The sequence below is a fragment of the Cyanistes caeruleus genome, chromosome 13, assembly GCF_971803275.1.
Source record: "Cyanistes caeruleus chromosome 13, bCyaCae1.hap1.1, whole genome shotgun sequence".
NCBI classification, from domain to species: domain Eukaryota; kingdom Metazoa; phylum Chordata; class Aves; order Passeriformes; family Paridae; genus Cyanistes; species Cyanistes caeruleus.
Genome location: NC_141713.1, coordinates 20575506 through 20596284, shown reverse-complemented (window position 1 = coordinate 20596284; position 20779 = coordinate 20575506). Strand labels below are relative to the sequence as shown.

Genomic DNA, 20779 nt, shown 5'->3' with positions numbered 1-20779 from the left:
TAAGAAGGACTTCCAAGAAATGGCTAGGAGTTTTGGCTGTGAGAGGAGCAGAAAGCACATTTTCTACAGCAAATTGCTAGCTGATGCACTTTCCTCCCTGCCAAAATAGTGATTGCCATTCATCTTCCTGGGAAGAATGTAAAGACCCATTCAGAGATGCCAGGTTCAGCTGGCCTGTGGCTTTGTGTACCTCATTTCACATGTCCAGTTTCAAGGGCCACTAAAAGAGGCTCATGTTTGCCTTGCTACCCACAAGTGCTGTAGGTATTTCCAGGAGAAGAGGGAAAACATTGCTGTCCTGTGGTGTGGTAGAAATGCCACCACAACTGTGATTGTGTGAGCAAAGCCAGCCAGTGCTTTTTGGGGCAGCAGCAGCAGCTGAGAGTGTGGCAGAGCGGTTTTGATACTCTTTTTAGAGTCCTGCAAGCATTGTTCCCGAAACAACCCACAGCTTTGCAAATGTGCCCGAAGAAAATGCAAAGAGAACTGGGGAGTGAAAATCAAAGACTGTTTATCTGTAGAAGAAAAGGAACAAGAATGAACTACACCACATATTTACACTGTAAGAATATTGGTAACAACAACAACAACAACAACAACAACAACAACAAACTATAGAACCTATTTACCTGAGAACAGATCTAACAAAACTCTATGAAACGTATTTACAGACAACTTAAACAAACTCTAAAACCTCTATCCTGAACACAACAACTGTAAAACGTATGTACAGCAGGGTGGCATCTGTGTCTGTGATGTCCCTAAGTCCCGGAAGGAAAAACAAGTAGCACGGTCAGTGCAGTCAGGCACGGAAGGGTGTTCCATGTGCTGCCGGGCTGGGACACTGGCCCAGTGGGACTCTGCTGCCAGAAGGGAGCCTGGCTGGGGGCTGTGGCCCAGGCACTGGAACAGGGCTTGTGTGACCCACAGCAAGCCCAGGCCAGGCCAGGGATGGCCAGCAGAATCCAGTGCATGGGCTAGCGTGTCCCTGAGCAGGGAGTGCCCAGCCCGGCCCCAGGCTGGCAGCAGGGGACCCACTCTGCTTGTGGGGAGCACCTGCCTGTTCTGCTGCTGGCATCGGTCTTCATCCCAAGACCATGTCTTCCTCCTTGTCTTTTAGATCAGTATCCATCTCTTCAATAGAATCTTTCGTTTCCACCTCCATCTCTTCCTCTGTCTCGTACATGTCCACATCCATCTCTTCCTCTCCAGTATCCTCTCCGTCCACTTCCATGGCTTCTTCTCTATCAGTCTGTGTATCGACGTCCGTCTCCTCCTCTCTGTCTGTGCCAGCCTGCAGAGGTAGCAAAATTTCCCACCCTGTCCCACAGAGCTCCAGCCCAGCCAGGCAGCTGCGGGGTGTCCGCCTCCGTGGAATAGTGCCATAGCTCTTTTGGAACAAATGCAGACATCCTGCAGGGATGGAGAGCAAAATCCAAGCGATGGGGAGCTTTGGGGACTGCTGGGGGAATCAGGGAGCAGGTGGCAACAAGGTGACAGGGGTAGGCTTGGAGCAGGGTGAATGAAGAGCGTGCTGGCACAAGGAGCCAAGGGTTGTGTTGTGGCCGTTGCTGGATGCTGGAAGTTCTAGCTGGAGCGTGCACTGTGACATCACCGCCAGGAGTTCAGGCCCAGGCTGAAGTGGACAACGGAGACCGTAGAATGAATGACGGAATCCCTGGGTGCTTGGGCTTGGAAGGGACCCTAAAGACCATCTTGTTCCAAGCGGAGCGATCTTCGCCCAGAATAGGTTGCTCAGAGCCCCGCTCCCAGCTGGCCTTGGATGTTGCCAAGGATGGAGCATCCCCAGCCTCTGTGCACAGCCTGGGCCAGTGGCCCAGCAGCCGGAGTGGAAAAGAGCAGCTTCATTAGATCCAACTTCAAGCTCACTCCTGCAGTTGAAAGGCTTCTCCTGTCTGTGCCCATCTTTCCTAGAGCTGCAGGGAGGCCTCGCCAGCCCCCTTCTCTTTCCAGGCTGAGCATCCCCAGCCCCACACGGACAGCAGTCCGATGCGTGGCAGTCAAGGCTAAAGGGTAGCAAATGGCTACATCAGGAAGTGAGAGATGGAAGCTTTTGGAGATGGAAGCTTTACCTCTAAATGTAGAAAAGAAAGAGAAGTGGAGGGGGAAATGGTGGGACTCTGGCTCTGTTCTAACTGGCGAAGATTTTCTTTTCTTCTTTTCTGTCGTGCTAACCCAAGTTTTGTTGTTTGAAAGGAGGTTTAGCAAAATATCCATCGTCTTCTCCACTGCTGAAACACTGAACAACATCTGGGCAGGCTGAGGATGCAGAGCAAAACCTGCAAATATCTACTGCTGATCGTGATCCTGGGGAATGCAGCTAAAGCCAGCCAAAAGCAATTTCTGGAAAGTCAAGCCTGCTTTACGTTTTCTGGAGTTTGCTTGTGCCAACTTCACCAGTCATTTCTAAAAAAGGAAAAGAAACTCCAAGCAAAACAGAGAAAAACACAAAGAAACCAACCCAAAGAAACCAATCAAACAAACAGAGAAAACACCCCCAATCAAACCAAAGGCAATGAGAAGTTAGGACTAGTTGTAAGGATATCACAGCAGGCGAATGGCTGCTTCCTACTTGGATCACCATCCAAAGCCACCTAGAACAACTTCTCCAAAACATATCCAACAGGAGAAATGGAAAAAATGATCCATGGCAGCTCTGCATTGTGGTGAAGGATGAGCATGCAGTGGTCCAGATGCAGCATTGCCCACCCTCCAGGCTGCTGTTTGCTCTGCTGAAAGACTCTTGCAGGACTGTGGCCCCACTCCGTGCAATGGAAATCATTGCCACAGCTCTCAGTTGAGGCACTGGCATTTCCAGAGCCAGATTCAGGCACAATCCTACTGCCTGCTGAGCAGCATCTGGGAAAGGTGCTGAGCATCTTCAGGCCTAGAAGCACAAAAGAGCTCAGGCTCTCCCCGAACTGGGTTTTCAGGGCAGCTTTCCATATCTCTGCAAGATTTCTTCATCCCTCAACACGTCTGACTTTATGTCCAACGATGCATTTGGGTTTCTTCCGTCCTCTTGTGTGCCCGTGGGTAACCTTCCACGTGGATGAAGGAGATTGTGTATAGGACAATTGATTGCGGCATTGCCATTTGGCTTCACTGTCACTCAGTTGAACACGGTCCTTATCTAAGAAGGACTTCCAAGAAATGGCTAGGAGTTTTGGCTGTGAGAGGAGCAGAAAGCACATTTTCTACAGCAAATTGCTAGCTGATGCACTTTCCTCCCTGCCAAAATAGTGATTGCCATTCATCTTCCTGGGAAGAATGTAAAGACCCATTCAGAGATGCCAGGTTCAGCTGGCCTGTGGCTTTGTGTACCTCATTTCACATGTCCAGTTTCAAGGGCCACTAAAAGAGGCTCATGTTTGCCTTGCTACCCACAAGTGCTGTAGGTATTTCCAGGAGAAGAGGGAAAACATTGCTGTCCTGTGGTGTGGTAGAAATGCCACCACAACTGTGATTGTGTGAGCAAAGCCAGCCAGTGCTTTTTGGGGCAGCAGCAGCAGCTGAGAGTGTGGCAGAGCGGTTTTGATACTCTTTTTAGAGTCCTGCAAGCATTGTTCCCGAAACAACCCACAGCTTTGCAAATGTGCCCGAAGAAAATGCAAAGAGAACTGGGGTGTGAAAATCAAAGACTGTTTATCTGTAGAAGAAAAGGAACAAGAATGAACTACACCACATATTTACACTGTAAGAATATTGGTAACAACAACAACAACAACAACAAACTATAGAACCTATTTACCTGAGAAGAGATCTAACAAAACTCTATGAAACGTATTTACAGACAACTTAAACAAACTCTAAAACCTCTATCCTGAACACAACAACTGTAAAACGTATGTACAGCAGGGTGGCATCTGTGTCTGTGATGTCCCTAAGTCCCGGAAGGAAAAACAAGTAGCACGGTCAGTGCAGTCAGGCACGGAAGGGTGTTCCATGTGCTGCCGGGCTGGGACACTGGCCCAGTGGGACTCTGCTGCCAGAAGGGAGCCTGGCTGGGGGCTGTGGCCCAGGCACTGGAACAGGGCTTGTGTGACCCACAGCAAGCCCAGGACAGGCCAGGGATGGCCAGCAGAATCCAGTGCATGGGCTAGCGTGTCCCTGAGCAGGGAGTGCCCAGCCCGGCCCCAGGCTGGCAGCAGGGGACCCACTCTGCTTGTGGGGAGCACCTGCCTGTTCTGCTGCTGGCATCGGTCTTCATCCCAAGACCATGTCTTCCTCCTTGTCTTTTAGATCAGTATCCATCTCTTCAATAGAATCTTTCCTTTCCACCTCCATCTCTTCCTCTGTCTCGTACATATCCACATCCATCTCTTCCTCTCCAGTTTCCTCTCCGTCCACTTCCATGGCTTCTTCTCTATCAGTCTGTGTATCGACGTTTGTCTCCTCCTCTCCGTCTGTGCCAGCCTGCAGAGGTAGCAAAATTTCAGCGTGGGGTCCCTTTCCCACCCTGTCCCACAGAGCTCCAGCCCAGCCAGGCAGCTGCGGGGTGTCCGCCTCCGTGGAATAGTCCCATACCTCTTTTGGAACAAATGCAGACATCCTGCAGGGATGGAGAGCAAAATCCAAGCGATGGGGAGCTTTGGGGACTGCTGGGGGAATCAGGGAGCAGGTGGCAACAAGGTGACAGGGGTAGGCTTGGAGCAGGGTGAATGAAGAGCGTGCTGGCACAAGGAGCCAAGGGTTGTGTTGTGGCCGTTGCTGGATGCTGGAAGTTCTAGCTGGAGCGTGCACTGTGACATCACCGCCAGGAGTTCAGGCCCAGGCTGAAGTGGACAACGGAGACCGTAGAATGAATGACGGAATCCCTGGGTGCTTGGGCTTGGAAGGGACCCTAAAGACCATCTTGTTCCAAGCGGAGCGATCTTCGCCCAGAATAGGTTGCTCAGAGCCCCGCTCCCAGCTGGCCTTGGATGTTGCCAAGGATGGAGCATCCCCAGCCTCTGTGCACAGCCTGGGCCAGTGGCCCAGCAGCCGGAGTGGAAAAGAGCAGCTTCATTAGATCCAACTTCAAGCTCACTCCTGCAGTTGAAAGGCTTCTCCTGTCTGTGCCCATCTTTCCTAGAGCTGCAGGGAGGCCTCGCCAGCCCCCTTCTCTTTCCAGGCTGAGCATCCCCAGCCCCACACGGACAGCAGTCCGATGCGTGGCAGTCAAGGCTAAAGGGTAGCAAATGGCTACATCAGGAAGTGAGAGATGGAAGCTTTTGGAGATGGAAGCTTTACCTCTAAATGTAGAAAAGAAAGAGAAGTGGAGGGGGAAATGGTGGGACTCTGGCTCTGTTCTAACTGGCGAAGATTTTCTTTTCTTCTTTTCTGTCGTGCTAACCCAAGTTTTGTTGTTTGAAAGGAGGTTTAGCAAAATATCCATCGTCTTCTCCACTGCTGAAACACTGAACAACATCTGGGCAGGCTGAGGATGCAGAGCAAAACCTGCAAATATCTACTGCTGATCGTGATCCTGGGGAATGCAGCTAAAGCCAGCCAAAAGCAATTTCTGGAAAGTCAAGCCTGCTTTACGTTTTCTGGAGTTTGCTTGTGCCAACTTCACCAGTCATTTCTAAAAAAGGAAAAGAAACTCCAAGCAAAACAGAGAAAAACACAAAGAAACCAACCCAAAGAAACCAATCAAACAAACAGATAAAACACCCCTAATCAAACCAAAGGCAATGAGAAGTTAGGACTAGTTGTAAGGATATCACAGCAGGCGAATGGCTGCTTCCTACTTGGATCACCATCCAAAGCCACCTAGAACAACTTCTCCAAAACATATCCAACAGGAGAAATGGAAAAAATGATCCATGGCAGCTCTGCATTGTGGTGAAGGATGAGCATGCAGTGGTCCAGATGCAGCATTGCCCACCCTCCAGGCTGCTGTTTGCTCTGCTGAAAGACTCTTGCAGGACTGTGGCCCCTCTCCGTGCAATGGAAATCATTGCCACAGCTCTCAGTTGAGGCACTGGCATTTCCAGAGCCAGATTCAGGCACAATCCTACTGCCTGCTGAGCAGCATCTGGGAAAGGTGCTGAGCATCTTCAGGCCTAGAAGCACAAAAGAGCTCAGGCTCTCCCCGAACTGGGTTTTCAGGGCAGCTTTCCATATCTCTGCAAGATTTCTTCATCCCTCAACACGTCTGACTTTATGTCCAACGATGCATTTGGGTTTCTTCCGTCCTCTTGTGTGCCCGTGAGTAACCTTCCACGTGGATGAAGGAGATTGTGTACAGGACAATTGATTGCGGCATTGCCATTTGGCTTCACTGTCACTCAGTTGAACACGGTCCTTATCTAAGAAGGACTTCCAAGAAATGGCTAGGAGTTTTGGCTGTGAGAGGAGCAGAAAGCACATTTTCTACAGCAAATTGCTAGCTGATGCACTTTCCTCCCTGCCAAAATAGTGATTGCCATTCATCTTCCTGGGAAGAATGTAAAGACCCATTCAGAGATGCCAGGTTCAGCTGGCCTGTGGCTTTGTGTACCTCATTTCACATGTCCAGTTTCAAGGGCCACTAAAAGAGGCTCATGTTTGCCTTGCTACCCACAAGTGCTGTAGGTATTTCCAGGAGAAGAGGGAAAACATCGCTGTCCTGTGGTGTGGTAGAAATGCCACCACAACTGTGATTGTGTGAGCAAAGCCAGCCAGTGCTTTTTGGGGCAGCAGCAGCAGCGGAGAGTGTGGCAGAGCGGTTTTGATACTCTTTTTAGAGTCCTGCAAGCATTGTTCCCGAAACAACCCACAGCTTTGCAAATGTGCCCGAAGAAAATGCAAAGAGAACTGGGGAGTGAAAATCAAAGACTGTTTATCTGTAGAAGAAAAGGAACAAGAATGAACTACACCACATATTTACACTGTAAGAATATTGGTAACAACAACAACAACAACAACAACAACAACAACAAACTATAGAACCTATTTACCTGAGAACAGATCTAACAAAACTCTATGAAACGTATTTACAGACAACTTAAACAAACTCTAAAACCTCTATCCTGAACACAACAACTGTAAAACGTATGTACAGCAGGGTGGCATCTGTGTCTGTGATGTCCCTAAGTCCCGGAAGGAAAAACAAGTAGCACGGTCAGTGCAGTCAGGCACGGAAGGGTGTTCCATGTGCTGCCGGGCTGGGACACTGGCCCAGTGGGACTCTGCTGCCAGAAGGGAGCCTGGCTGGGGGCTGTGGCCCAGGCACTGGAACAGGGCTTGTGTGACCCACAGCAAGCCCAGGCCAGGCCAGGGATGGCCAGCAGAATCCAGTGCATGGGCTAGCGTGTCCCTGAGCAGGGAGTGCCCAGCCCGGCCCCAGGCTGGCAGCAGGGGACCCACTCTGCTTGTGGGGAGCACCTGCCTGTTCTGCTGCTGGCATCGGTCTTCATCCCAAGACCATGTCTTCCTCCTTGTCTTTTAGATCAGTATCCATCTCTTCAATAGAATCTTTCGTTTCCACCTCCATCTCTTCCTCTGTCTCGTACATGTCCACATCCATCTCTTCCTCTCCAGTATCCTCTCCGTCCACTTCCATGGCTTCTTCTCTATCAGTCTGTGTATCGACGTCCGTCTCCTCCTCTCTGTCTGTGCCAGCCTGCAGAGGTAGCAAAATTTCCCACCCTGTCCCACAGAGCTCCAGCCCAGCCAGGCAGCTGCGGGGTGTCCGCCTCCGTGGAATAGTGCCATACCTCTTTTGGAACAAATGCAGACATCCTGCAGGGATGGAGAGCAAAATCCAAGCGATGGGGAGCTTTGGGGACTGCTGGGGGAATCAGGGAGCAGGTGGCAACAAGGTGACAGGGGTAGGCTTGGAGCAGGGTGAATGAAGAGCGTGCTGGCACAAGGAGCCAAGGGTTGTGTTGTGGCCGTTGCTGGATGCTGGAAGTTCTAGCTGGAGCGTGCACTGTGACATCACCGCCAGGAGTTCAGGCCCAGGCTGAAGTGGACAACGGAGACCGTAGAATGAATGACGGAATCCCTGGGTGCTTGGGCTTGGAAGGGACCCTAAAGACCATCTTGTTCCAAGCGGAGCGATCTTCGCCCAGAATAGGTTGCTCAGAGCCCCGCTCCCAGCTGGCCTTGGATGTTGCCAAGGATGGAGCATCCCCAGCCTCTGTGCACAGCCTGGGCCAGTGGCCCAGCAGCCGGAGTGGAAAAGAGCAGCTTCATTAGATCCAACTTCAAGCTCACTCCTGCAGTTGAAAGGCTTCTCCTGTCTGTGCCCATCTTTCCTAGAGCTGCAGGGAGGCCTCGCCAGCCCCCTTCTCTTTCCAGGCTGAGCATCCCCAGCCCCACACGGACAGCAGTCCGATGCGTGGCAGTCAAGGCTAAAGGGTAGCAAATGGCTACATCAGGAAGTGAGAGATGGAAGCTTTTGGAGATGGAAGCTTTACCTCTAAATGTAGAAAAGAAAGAGAAGTGGAGGGGGAAATGGTGGGACTCTGGCTCTGTTCTAACTGGCGAAGATTTTCTTTTCTTCTTTTCTGTCGTGCTAACCCAAGTTTTGTTGTTTGAAAGGAGGTTTAGCAAAATATCCATCGTCTTCTCCACTGCTGAAACACTGAACAACATCTGGGCAGGCTGAGGATGCAGAGCAAAACCTGCAAATATCTACTGCTGATCGTGATCCTGGGGAATGCAGCTAAAGCCAGCCAAAAGCAATTTCTGGAAAGTCAAGCCTGCTTTACGTTTTCTGGAGTTTGCTTGTGCCAACTTCACCAGTCATTTCTAAAAAAGGAAAAGAAACTCCAAGCAAAACAGAGAAAAACACAAAGAAACCAACCCAAAGAAACCAATCAAACAAACAGAGAAAACACCCCCAATCAAACCAAAGGCAATGAGAAGTTAGGACTAGTTGTAAGGATATCACAGCAGGCGAATGGCTGCTTCCTACTTGGATCACCATCCAAAGCCACCTAGAACAACTTCTCCAAAACATATCCAACAGGAGAAATGGAAAAAATGATCCATGGCAGCTCTGCATTGTGGTGAAGGATGAGCATGCAGTGGTCCAGATGCAGCATTGCCCACCCTCCAGGCTGCTGTTTGCTCTGCTGAAAGACTCTTGCAGGACTGTGGCCCCTCTCCGTGCAATGGAAATCATTGCCACAGCTCTCAGTTGAGGCACTGGCATTTCCAGAGCCAGATTCAGGCACAATCCTACTGCCTGCTGAGCATCTGGGAAAGGTGCTGAGCATCTTCAGGCCTAGAAGCACAAAAGAGCTCAGGCTCTCCCCGAACTGGGTTTTCAGGGCAGCTTTCCATATCTCTGCAAGATTTCTTCATCCCTCAACACGTCTGACTTTATGTCCAACGATGCATTTGGGTTTCTTCCGTCCTCTTGTGTGCCCGTGGGTAACCTTCCACGTGGATGAAGGAGATTGTGTACAGGACAATTGATTGCGGCATTGCCATTTGGCTTCACTGTCACTCAGTTGAACACGGTCCTTATCTAAGAAGGACTTCCAAGAAATGGCTAGGAGTTTTGGCTGTGAGAGGAGCAGAAAGCACATTTTCTACAGCAAATTGCTAGCTGATGCACTTTCCTCCCTGCCAAAATAGTGATTGCCATTCATCTTCCTGGGAAGAATGTAAAGACCCATTCAGAGATGCCAGGTTCAGCTGGCCTGTGGCTTTGTGTACCTCATTTCACATGTCCAGTTTCAAGGGCCACTAAAAGAGGCTCATGTTTGCCTTGCTACCCACAAGTGCTGTAGGTATTTCCAGGAGAAGAGGGAAAACATCGCTGTCCTGTGGTGTGGTAGAAATGCCACCACAACTGTGATTGTGTGAGCAAAGCCAGCCAGTGCTTTTTGGGGCAGCAGCAGCAGCTGAGAGTGTGGCAGAGCGGTTTTGATACTCTTTTTAGAGTCCTGCAAGCATTGTTCCCGAAACAACCCACAGCTTTGCAAATGTGCCCGAAGAAAATGCAAAGAGAACTGGGGTGTGAAAATCAAAGACTGTTTATCTGTAGAAGAAAAGGAACAAGAATGAACTACACCACATATTTACACTGTAAGAATATTGGTAACAACAACAACAACAACAACAAACTATAGAACCTATTTACCTGAGAAGAGATCTAACAAAACTCTATGAAACGTATTTACAGACAACTTAAACAAACTCTAAAACCTCTATCCTGAACACAACAACTGTAAAACGTATGTACAGCAGGGTGGCATCTGTGTCTGTGATGTCCCTAAGTCCCGGAAGGAAAAACAAGTAGCACGGTCAGTGCAGTCAGGCACGGAAGGGTGTTCCATGTGCTGCCAGGCTGGGACACTGGCCCAGTGGGACTCTGCTGCCAGAAGGGAGCCTGGCTGGGGGCTGTGGCCCAGGCACTGGAACAGGGCTTGTGTGACCCACAGCAAGCCCAGGACAGGCCAGGGATGGCCAGCAGAATCCAGTGCATGGGCTAGCGTGTCCCTGAGCAGGGAGTGCCCAGCCCGGCCCCAGGCTGGCAGCAGGGGACCCACTCTGCTTGTGGGGAGCACCTGCCTGTTCTGCTGCTGGCATCGGTCTTCATCCCAAGACCATGTCTTCCTCCTTGTCTTTTAGATCAGTATCCATCTCTTCAATAGAATCTTTCGTTTCCACCTCCATCTCTTCCTCTGTCTCGTACATGTCCACATCCATCTCTTCCTCTCCAGTATCCTCTCCGTCCACTTCCATGGCTTCTTCTCTATCAGTCTGTGTATCGACGTTTGTCTCCTCCTCTCCGTCTGTGCCAGCCTGCAGAGGTAGCAAAATTTCAGCGTGGGGTCCCTTTCCCACCCTGTCCCACAGAGCTCCAGCCCAGCCAGGCAGCTGCGGGGTGTCCGCCTCCGTGGAATAGTCCCATACCTCTTTTGGAACAAATGCAGACATCCTGCAGGGATGGAGAGCAAAATCCAAGCGATGGGGAGCTTTGGGGACTGCTGGGGGAATCAGGGAGCAGGTGGCAACAAGGTGACAGGGGTAGGCTTGGAGCAGGGTGAATGAAGAGCGTGCTGGCACAAGGAGCCAAGGGTTGTGTTGTGGCCGTTGCTGGATGCTGGAAGTTCTAGCTGGAGCGTGCACTGTGACATCACCGCCAGGAGTTCAGGCCCAGGCTGAAGTGGACAACGGAGACCGTAGAATGAATGACGGAATCCCTGGGTGCTTGGGCTTGGAAGGGACCCTAAAGACCATCTTGTTCCAAGCGGAGCGATCTTCGCCCAGAATAGGTTGCTCAGAGCCCCGCTCCCAGCTGGCCTTGGATGTTGCCAAGGATGGAGCATCCCCAGCCTCTGTGCACAGCCTGGGCCAGTGGCCCAGCAGCCGGAGTGGAAAAGAGCAGCTTCATTAGATCCAACTTCAAGCTCACTCCTGCAGTTGAAAGGCTTCTCCTGTCTGTGCCCATCTTTCCTAGAGCTGCAGGGAGGCCTCGCCAGCCCCCTTCTCTTTCCAGGCTGAGCATCCCCAGCCCCACACGGACAGCAGTCCGATGCGTGGCAGTCAAGGCTAAAGGGTAGCAAATGGCTACATCAGGAAGTGAGAGATGGAAGCTTTTGGAGATGGAAGCTTTACCTCTAAATGTAGAAAAGAAAGAGAAGTGGAGGGGGAAATGGTGGGACTCTGGCTCTGTTCTAACTGGCGAAGATTTTCTTTTCTTCTTTTCTGTCGTGCTAACCCAAGTTTTGTTGTTTGAAAGGAGGTTTAGCAAAATATCCATCGTCTTCTCCACTGCTGAAACACTGAACAACATCTGGGCAGGCTGAGGATGCAGAGCAAAACCTGCAAATATCTACTGCTGATCGTGATCCTGGGGAATGCAGCTAAAGCCAGCCAAAAGCAATTTCTGGAAAGTCAAGCCTGCTTTACGTTTTCTGGAGTTTGCTTGTGCCAACTTCACCAGTCATTTCTAAAAAAGGAAAAGAAACTCCAAGCAAAACAGAGAAAAACACAAAGAAACCAACCCAAAGAAACCAATCAAACAAACAGAGAAAACACCCCCAATCAAACCAAAGGCAATGAGAAGTTAGGACTAGTTGTAAGGATATCACAGCAGGCGAATGGCTGCTTCCTACTTGGATCACCATCCAAAGCCACCTAGAACAACTTCTCCAAAACATATCCAACAGGAGAAATGGAAAAAATGATCCATGGCAGCTCTGCATTGTGGTGAAGGATGAGCATGCAGTGGTCCAGATGCAGCATTGCCCACCCTCCAGGCTGCTGTTTGCTCTGCTGAAAGACTCTTGCAGGACTGTGGCCCCTCTCCGTGCAATGGAAATCATTGCCACAGCTCTCAGTTGAGGCACTGGCATTTCCAGAGCCAGATTCAGGCACAATCCTACTGCCTGCTGAGCATCTGGGAAAGGTGCTGAGCATCTTCAGGCCTAGAAGCACAAAAGAGCTCAGGCTCTCCCCGAACTGGGTTTTCAGGGCAGCTTTCCATATCTCTGCAAGATTTCTTCATCCCTCAACACGTCTGACTTTATGTCCAACGATGCATTTGGGTTTCTTCCGTCCTCTTGTGTGCCCGTGGGTAACCTTCCACGTGGATGAAGGAGATTGTGTACAGGACAATTGATTGCGGCATTGCCATTTGGCTTCACTGTCACTCAGTTGAACACGGTCCTTATCTAAGAAGGACTTCCAAGAAATGGCTAGGAGTTTTGGCTGTGAGAGGAGCAGAAAGCACATTTTCTACAGCAAATTGCTAGCTGATGCACTTTCCTCCCTGCCAAAATAGTGATTGCCATTCATCTTCCTGGGAAGAATGTAAAGACCCATTCAGAGATGCCAGGTTCAGCTGGCCTGTGGCTTTGTGTACCTCATTTCACATGTCCAGTTTCAAGGGCCACTAAAAGAGGCTCATGTTTGCCTTGCTACCCACAAGTGCTGTAGGTATTTCCAGGAGAAGAGGGAAAACATCGCTGTCCTGTGGTGTGGTAGAAATGCCACCACAACTGTGATTGTGTGAGCAAAGCCAGCCAGTGCTTTTTGGGGCAGCAGCAGCAGCTGAGAGTGTGGCAGAGCGGTTTTGATACTCTTTTTAGAGTCCTGCAAGCATTGTTCCCGAAACAACCCACAGCTTTGCAAATGTGCCCGAAGAAAATGCAAAGAGAACTGGGGTGTGAAAATCAAAGACTGTTTATCTGTAGAAGAAAAGGAACAAGAATGAACTACACCACATATTTACACTGTAAGAATATTGGTAACAACAACAACAACAACAACAAACTATAGAACCTATTTACCTGAGAAGAGATCTAACAAAACTCTATGAAACGTATTTACAGACAACTTAAACAAACTCTAAAACCTCTATCCTGAACACAACAACTGTAAAACGTATGTACAGCAGGGTGGCATCTGTGTCTGTGATGTCCCTAAGTCCCGGAAGGAAAAACAAGTAGCACGGTCAGTGCAGTCAGGCACGGAAGGGTGTTCCATGTGCTGCCAGGCTGGGACACTGGCCCAGTGGGACTCTGCTGCCAGAAGGGAGCCTGGCTGGGGGCTGTGGCCCAGGCACTGGAACAGGGCTTGTGTGACCCACAGCAAGCCCAGGACAGGCCAGGGATGGCCAGCAGAATCCAGTGCATGGGCTAGCGTGTCCCTGAGCAGGGAGTGCCCAGCCCGGCCCCAGGCTGGCAGCAGGGGACCCACTCTGCTTGTGGGGAGCACCTGCCTGTTCTGCTGCTGGCATCGGTCTTCATCCCAAGACCATGTCTTCCTCCTTGTCTTTTAGATCAGTATCCATCTCTTCAATAGAATCTTTCGTTTCCACCTCCATCTCTTCCTCTGTCTCGTACATGTCCACATCCATCTCTTCCTCTCCAGTATCCTCTCCGTCCACTTCCATGGCTTCTTCTCTATCAGTCTGTGTATCGACGTTTGTCTCCTCCTCTCCGTCTGTGCCAGCCTGCAGAGGTAGCAAAATTTCAGCGTGGGGTCCCTTTCCCACCCTGTCCCACAGAGCTCCAGCCCAGCCAGGCAGCTGCGGGGTGTCCGCCTCCGTGGAATAGTCCCATACCTCTTTTGGAACAAATGCAGACATCCTGCAGGGATGGAGAGCAAAATCCAAGCGATGGGGAGCTTTGGGGACTGCTGGGGGAATCAGGGAGCAGGTGGCAACAAGGTGACAGGGGTAGGCTTGGAGCAGGGTGAATGAAGAGCGTGCTGGCACAAGGAGCCAAGGGTTGTGTTGTGGCCGTTGCTGGATGCTGGAAGTTCTAGCTGGAGCGTGCACTGTGACATCACCGCCAGGAGTTCAGGCCCAGGCTGAAGTGGACAACGGAGACCGTAGAATGAATGACGGAATCCCTGGGTGCTTGGGCTTGGAAGGGACCCTAAAGACCATCTTGTTCCAAGCGGAGCAATCTTCGCCCAGAATAGGTTGCTCAGAGCCCCGCTCCCAGCTGGCCTTGGATGTTGCCAAGGATGGAGCATCCCCAGCCTCTGTGCACAGCCTGGGCCAGTGGCCCAGCAGCCGGAGTGGAAAAGAGCAGCTTCATTAGATCCAACTTCAAGCTCACTCCTGCAGTTGAAAGGCTTCTCCTGTCTGTGCCCATCTTTCCTAGAGCTGCAGGGAGGCCTCGCCAGCCCCCTTCTCTTTCCAGGCTGTGCATCCCCAGCCCCACACGGACAGCAGTCCGATGCGTGGCAGTCAAGGCTAAAGGGTAGCAAATGGCTACATCAGGAAGTGAGAGATGGAAGCTTTTGGAGATGGAAGCTTTACCTCTAAATGTAGAAAAGAAAGAGAAGTGGAGGGGGAAATGGTGGGACTCTGGCTCTGTTCTAACTGGCGAAGATTTTCTTTTCTTCTTTTCTGTCGTGCTAACCCAAGTTTTGTTGTTTGAAAGGAGGTTTAGCAAAATATCCATCTTCTTCTCCACTGCTGAAACACTGAACAACATCTGGGCAGGCTGAGGATGCAGAGCAAAACCTGCAAATATCTACTGCTGATCGTGATCCTGGGGAATGCAGCTAAAGCCAGCCAAAAGCAATTTCTGGAAAGTCAAGCCTGCTTTACGTTTTCTGGAGTTTGGTTGTGCCAACTTCACCAGTCATTTCTAAAAAAGGAAAAGAAACTCCAAGCAAAACAGAGAAAAACACAAAGAAACCAACCCAAAGAAACCAATCAAACAAACAGATAAAACACCCCCAATCAAACCAAAGGCAATGAGAAGTTAGGACTAGTTGTAAGGATATCACAGCAGGCGAATGGCTGCTTCCTACTTGGATCACCATCCAAAGCCACCTAGAACAACTTCTCCAAAACATATCCAACAGGAGAAATGGAAAAAGTGATCCATGGCAGCTCTGCATTGTGGTGAAGGATGAGCATGCAGTGGTCCAGATGCAGCATTGCCCACCCTCCAGGCTGCTGTTTGCTCTGCTGAAAGACTCTTGCAGGACTGTGGCCCCTCTCCATGCAATGGAAATCATTGCCACAGCTCTCAGTTGAGGCACTGGCATTTCCAGAGACAGATTCAGGCACAATCCTACTGCCTGCTGAGCAGCATCTGGGAAAGGTGCTGAGCATCTTCAGGCCTAGAAGCACAAAAGAGCTCAGGCTCTCCCCGAACTGGGTTTTCAGGGCAGCTTTCCATATCTCTGCAAGATTTCTTCATCCCTCAACACGTCTGACTTTATGTCCAACGATGCATTTGGGTTTCTTCCGTCCTCTTGTGTGCCCGTGAGTAACCTTCCACGTGGATGAAGGAGATTGTGTACAGGACAATTGATTGCGGCATTGCCATTTGGCTTCACTGTCACTCAGTTGAACACGGTCCTTATCTAAGAAGGACTTCCAAGAAATGGCTAGGAGTTTTGGCTGTGAGAGGAGCAGAAAGCACATTTTCTACAGCAAATTGCTAGCTGATGCACTTTCCTCCCTGCCAAAATAGTGATTGCCATTCATCTTCCTGGGAAGAATGTAAAGACCCATTCAGAGATGCCAGGTTCAGCTGGCCTGTGGCTTTGTGTACCTCATTTCACATGTCCAGTTTCAAGGGCCACTAAAAGAGGCTCATGTTTGCCTTGCTACCCACAAGTGCTGTAGGTATTTCCAGGAGAAGAGGGAAAACATCGCTGTCCTGTGGTGTGGTAGAAATGCCACCACAACTGTGATTGTGTGAGCAAAGCCAGCCAGTGCTTTTTGGGGCAGCAGCAGCAGCGGAGAGTGTGGCAGAGCGGTTTTGATACTCTTTTTAGAGTCCTGCAAGCATTGTTCCCGAAACAACCCACAGCTTTGCAAATGTGCCCGAAGAAAATGCAAAGAGAACTGGGGAGTGAAAATCAAAGACTGTTTATCTGTAGAAGAAAAGGAACAAGAATGAACTACACCACATATTTACACTGTAAGAATATTGGTAACAACAACAACAACAACAACAACAACAACAACAAACTATAGAACCTATTTACCTGAGAACAGATCTAACAAAACTCTATGAAACGTATTTACAGACAACTTAAACAAACTCTAAAACCTCTATCCTGAACACAACAACTGTAAAACGTATGTACAGCAGGGTGGCATCTGTGTCTGTGATGTCCCTAAGTCCCGGAAGGAAAAACAAGTAGCACGGTCAGTGCAGTCAGGCACGGAAGGGTGTTCCATGTGCTGCCGGGCTGGGACACTGGCCCAGTGGGACTCTGCTGCCAGAAGGGAGCCTGGCTGGGGGCTGTGGCCCAGGCACTGGAACAGGGCTTGTGTGACCCACAGCAAGCCCAGGCCAGGCCAGGGATGGCCAGCAGAATCCAGTGCATGGGCTAGCGTGTCCCTGAGCAGGGAGTGCCCAGCCCGGCCCCAGGCTGGCAGCAGGGGACCCACTCTGCTTGTGGGGAGCACCTGCCTGTTCTGCTGCTGGCATCGGTCTTCATCCCAAGACCATGTCTTCCTCCTTGTCTTTTAGATCAGTATCCATCTCTTCAATAGAATCTTTCGTTTCCACCTCCATCTCTTCCTCTGTCTCGTACATGTCCACATCCATCTCTTCCTCTCCAGTATCCTCTCCGTCCACTTCCATGGCTTCTTCTCTATCAGTCTGTGTATCGACGTCCGTCTCCTCCTCTCTGTCTGTGCCAGCCTGCAGAGGTAGCAAAATTTCCCACCCTGTCCCACAGAGCTCCAGCCCAGCCAGGCAGCTGCGGGGTGTCCGCCTCCGTGGAATAGTGCCATAGCTCTTTTGGAACAAATGCAGACATCCTGCAGGGATGGAGAGCAAAATCCAAGCGATGGGGAGCTTTGGGGACTGCTGGGGGAATCAGGGAGCAGGTGGCAACAAGGTGACAGGGGTAGGCTTGGAGCAGGGTGAATGAAGAGCGTGCTGGCACAAGGAGCCAAGGGTTGTGTTGTGGCCGTTGCTGGATGCTGGAAGTTCTAGCTGGAGCGTGCACTGTGACATCACCGCCAGGAGTTCAGGCCCAGGCTGAAGTGGACAACGGAGACCGTAGAATGAATGACGGAATCCCTGGGTGCTTGGGCTTGGAAGGGACCCTAAAGACCATCTTGTTCCAAGCGGAGCGATCTTCGCCCAGAATAGGTTGCTCAGAGCCCCGCTCCCAGCTGGCCTTGGATGTTGCCAAGGATGGAGCATCCCCAGCCTCTGTGCACAGCCTGGGCCAGTGGCCCAGCAGCCGGAGTGGAAAAGAGCAGCTTCATTAGATCCAACTTCAAGCTCACTCCTGCAGTTGAAAGGCTTCTCCTGTCTGTGCCCATCTTTCCTAGAGCTGCAGGGAGGCCTCGCCAGCCCCCTTCTCTTTCCAGGCTGAGCATCCCCAGCCCCACACGGACAGCAGTCCGATGCGTGGCAGTCAAGGCTAAAGGGTAGCAAATGGCTACATCAGGAAGTGAGAGATGGAAGCTTTTGGAGATGGAAGCTTTACCTCTAAATGTAGAAAAGAAAGAGAAGTGGAGGGGGAAATGGTGGGACTCTGGCTCTGTTCTAACTGGCGAAGATTTTCTTTTCTTCTTTTCTGTCGTGCTAACCCAAGTTTTGTTGTTTGAAAGGAGGTTTAGCAAAATATCCATCGTCTTCTCCACTGCTGAAACACTGAACAACATCTGGGCAGGCTGAGGATGCAGAGCAAAACCTGCAAATATCTACTGCTGATCGTGATCCTGGGGAATGCAGCTAAAGCCAGCCAAAAGCAATTTCTGGAAAGTCAAGCCTGCTTTACGTTTTCTGGAGTTTGCTTGTGCCAACTTCACCAGTCATTTCTAAAAAAGGAAAAGAAACTCCAAGCAAAACAGAGAAAAACACAAAGAAACCAACCCAAAGAAACCAATCAAACAAACAGAGAAAACACCCCCAATCAAACCAAAGGCAATGAGAAGTTAGGACTAGTTGTAAGGATATCACAGCAGGCGAATGGCTGCTTCCTACTTGGATCACCATCCAAAGCCACCTAGAACAACTTCTCCAAAACATATCCAACAGGAGAAATGGAAAAAATGATCCATGGCAGCTCTGCATTGTGGTGAAGGATGAGCATGCAGTGGTCCAGATGCAGCATTGCCCACCCTCCAGGCTGCTGTTTGCTCTGCTGAAAGACTCTTGCAGGACTGTGGCCCCTCTCCGTGCAATGGAAATCATTGCCACAGCTCTCAGTTGAGGCACTGGCATTTCCAGAGCCAGATTCAGGCACAATCCTACTGCCTGCTGAGCATCTGGGAAAGGTGCTGAGCATCTTCAGGCCTAGAAGCACAAAAGAGCTCAGGCTCTCCCCGAACTGGGTTTTCAGGGCAGCTTTCCATATCTCTGCAAGATTTCTTCATCCCTCAACACGTCTGACTTTATGTCCAACGATGCATTTGGGTTTCTTCCGTCCTCTTGTGTGCCCGTGGGTAACCTTCCACGTGGATGAAGGAGATTGTGTACAGGACAATTGATTGCGGCATTGCCATTTGGCTTCACTGTCACTCAGTTGAACACGGTCCTTATCTAAGAAGGACTTCCAAGAAATGGCTAGGAGTTTTGGCTGTGAGAGGAGCAGAAAGCACATTTTCTACAGCAAATTGCTAGCTGATGCACTTTCCTCCCTGCCAAAATAGTGATTGCCATTCATCTTCCTGGGAAGAATGTAAAGACCCATTCAGAGATGCCAGGTTCAGCTGGCCTGTGGCTTTGTGTACCTCATTTCACATGTCCAGTTTCAAGGGCCACTAAAAGAGGCTCATGTTTGCCTTGCTACCCACAAGTGCTGTAGGTATTTCCAGGAGAAGAGGGAAAACATCGCTGTCCTGTGGTGTGGTAGAAATGCCACCACAACTGTGATTGTGTGAGCAAAGCCAGCCAGTGCTTTTTGGGGCAGCAGCAGCAGCTGAGAGTGTGGCAGAGCGGTTTTGATACTCTTTTTAGAGTCCTGCAAGCATTGTTCCCGAAACAACCCACAGCTTTGCAAATGTGCCCGAAGAAAATGCAAAGAGAACTGGGGTGTGAAAATCAAAGACTGTTTATCTGTAGAAGAAAAGGAACAAGAATGAACTACACCACATATTTACACTGTAAGAATATTGGTAACAACAACAACAACAACAACAAACTATAGAACCTATTTACCTGAGAAGAGATCTAACAAAACTCTATGAAACGTATTTACAGACAACTTAAACAAACTCTAAAACCTCTATCCTGAACACAACAACTGTAAAACGTATGTACAGCAGGGTGGCATCTGTGTCTGTGATGTCCCTAAGTCCCGGAAGGAAAAACAAGTAGCACGGTCAGTGCAGTCAGGCACGGAAGGGTGTTCCATGTGCTGCCAGGCTGGGACACTGGCCCAGTGGGACTCTGCTGCCAGAAGGGAGCCTGGCTGGGGGCTGTGGCCCAGGCACTGGAACAGGGCTTGTGTGACCCACAGCAAGCCCAGGACAGGCCAGGGATGGCCAGCAGAATCCAGTGCATGGGCTAGCGTGTCCCTGAGCAGGGAGTGCCCAGCCCGGCCCCAGGCTGGCAGCAGGGGACCCACTCTGCTTGTGGGGAGCACCTGCCTGTTCTGCTGCTGGCATCGGTCTTCATCCCAAGACCATGTCTTCCTCCTTGTCTTTTAGATCAGTATCCATCTCTTCAATAGAATCTTTCGTTTCCACCTCCATCTCTTCCTCTGTCTCGTACATGTCCACATCCATCTCTTCCTCTCCAGTATCCTCTCCGTCCACTTCCATGGCTTCTTCTCTATCAGTCTGTGTATCGACGTTTGTCTCCTCCTCTCCGTCTGTGCCAGCCTGCAGAGGTAGCAAAATTTCAGCGTGGGGTCCCTTTCCCACCCTGTCCCACAGAGCTCCAGCCCAGCCAGGCAGCTGCGGGGTGTCCGCCTCCGTGGAATAGTCCCATACCTCTTTTGGAACAAATGCAGACATCCTGCAGGGATGGAGAGCAAAATCCAAGCGATGGGGAGCTTTGGGGACTGCTGGGGGAATCAGGGAGCAGGTGGCAACAAGGTGACAGGGGTAGGCTTGGAGCAGGGTGAATGAAGAGCGTGCTGGCACAAGGAGCCAAGGGTTGTGTTGTGGCCGTTGCTGGATGCTGGAAGTTCTAGCTGGAGCGTGCACTGTGACATCACCGCCAGGAGTTCAGGCCCAGGCTGAAGTGGACAACGGAGACCGTAGAATGAATGACGGAATCCCTGGGTGCTTGGGCTTGGAAGGGACCCTAAAGACCATCTTGTTCCAAGCGGAGCGATCTTCGCCCAGAATAGGTTGCTCAGAGCCCCGCTCCCAGCTGGCCTTGGATGTTGCCAAGGATGGAGCATCCCCAGCCTCTGTGCACAGCCTGGGCCAGTGGCC

General features: G+C 50.6%; 1 long non-coding RNA gene across 1 annotated transcript; it reads right to left on the bottom strand.

The window, feature by feature from the left end:
- Window positions 1-7703: 7703 nt before the first annotated feature.
- On the bottom strand, window positions 7704-15628 carry LOC147650766 (uncharacterized). The gene is made up of 3 exons (XR_015275777.1): window positions 14018-15628; window positions 10861-13906; window positions 7704-10749 (listed from the first exon to the last, which is right to left on the bottom strand). It is a non-coding gene; the product is annotated as an uncharacterized LOC147650766 (long non-coding RNA).
- Window positions 15629-20779: the final 5151 nt, after the last annotated feature.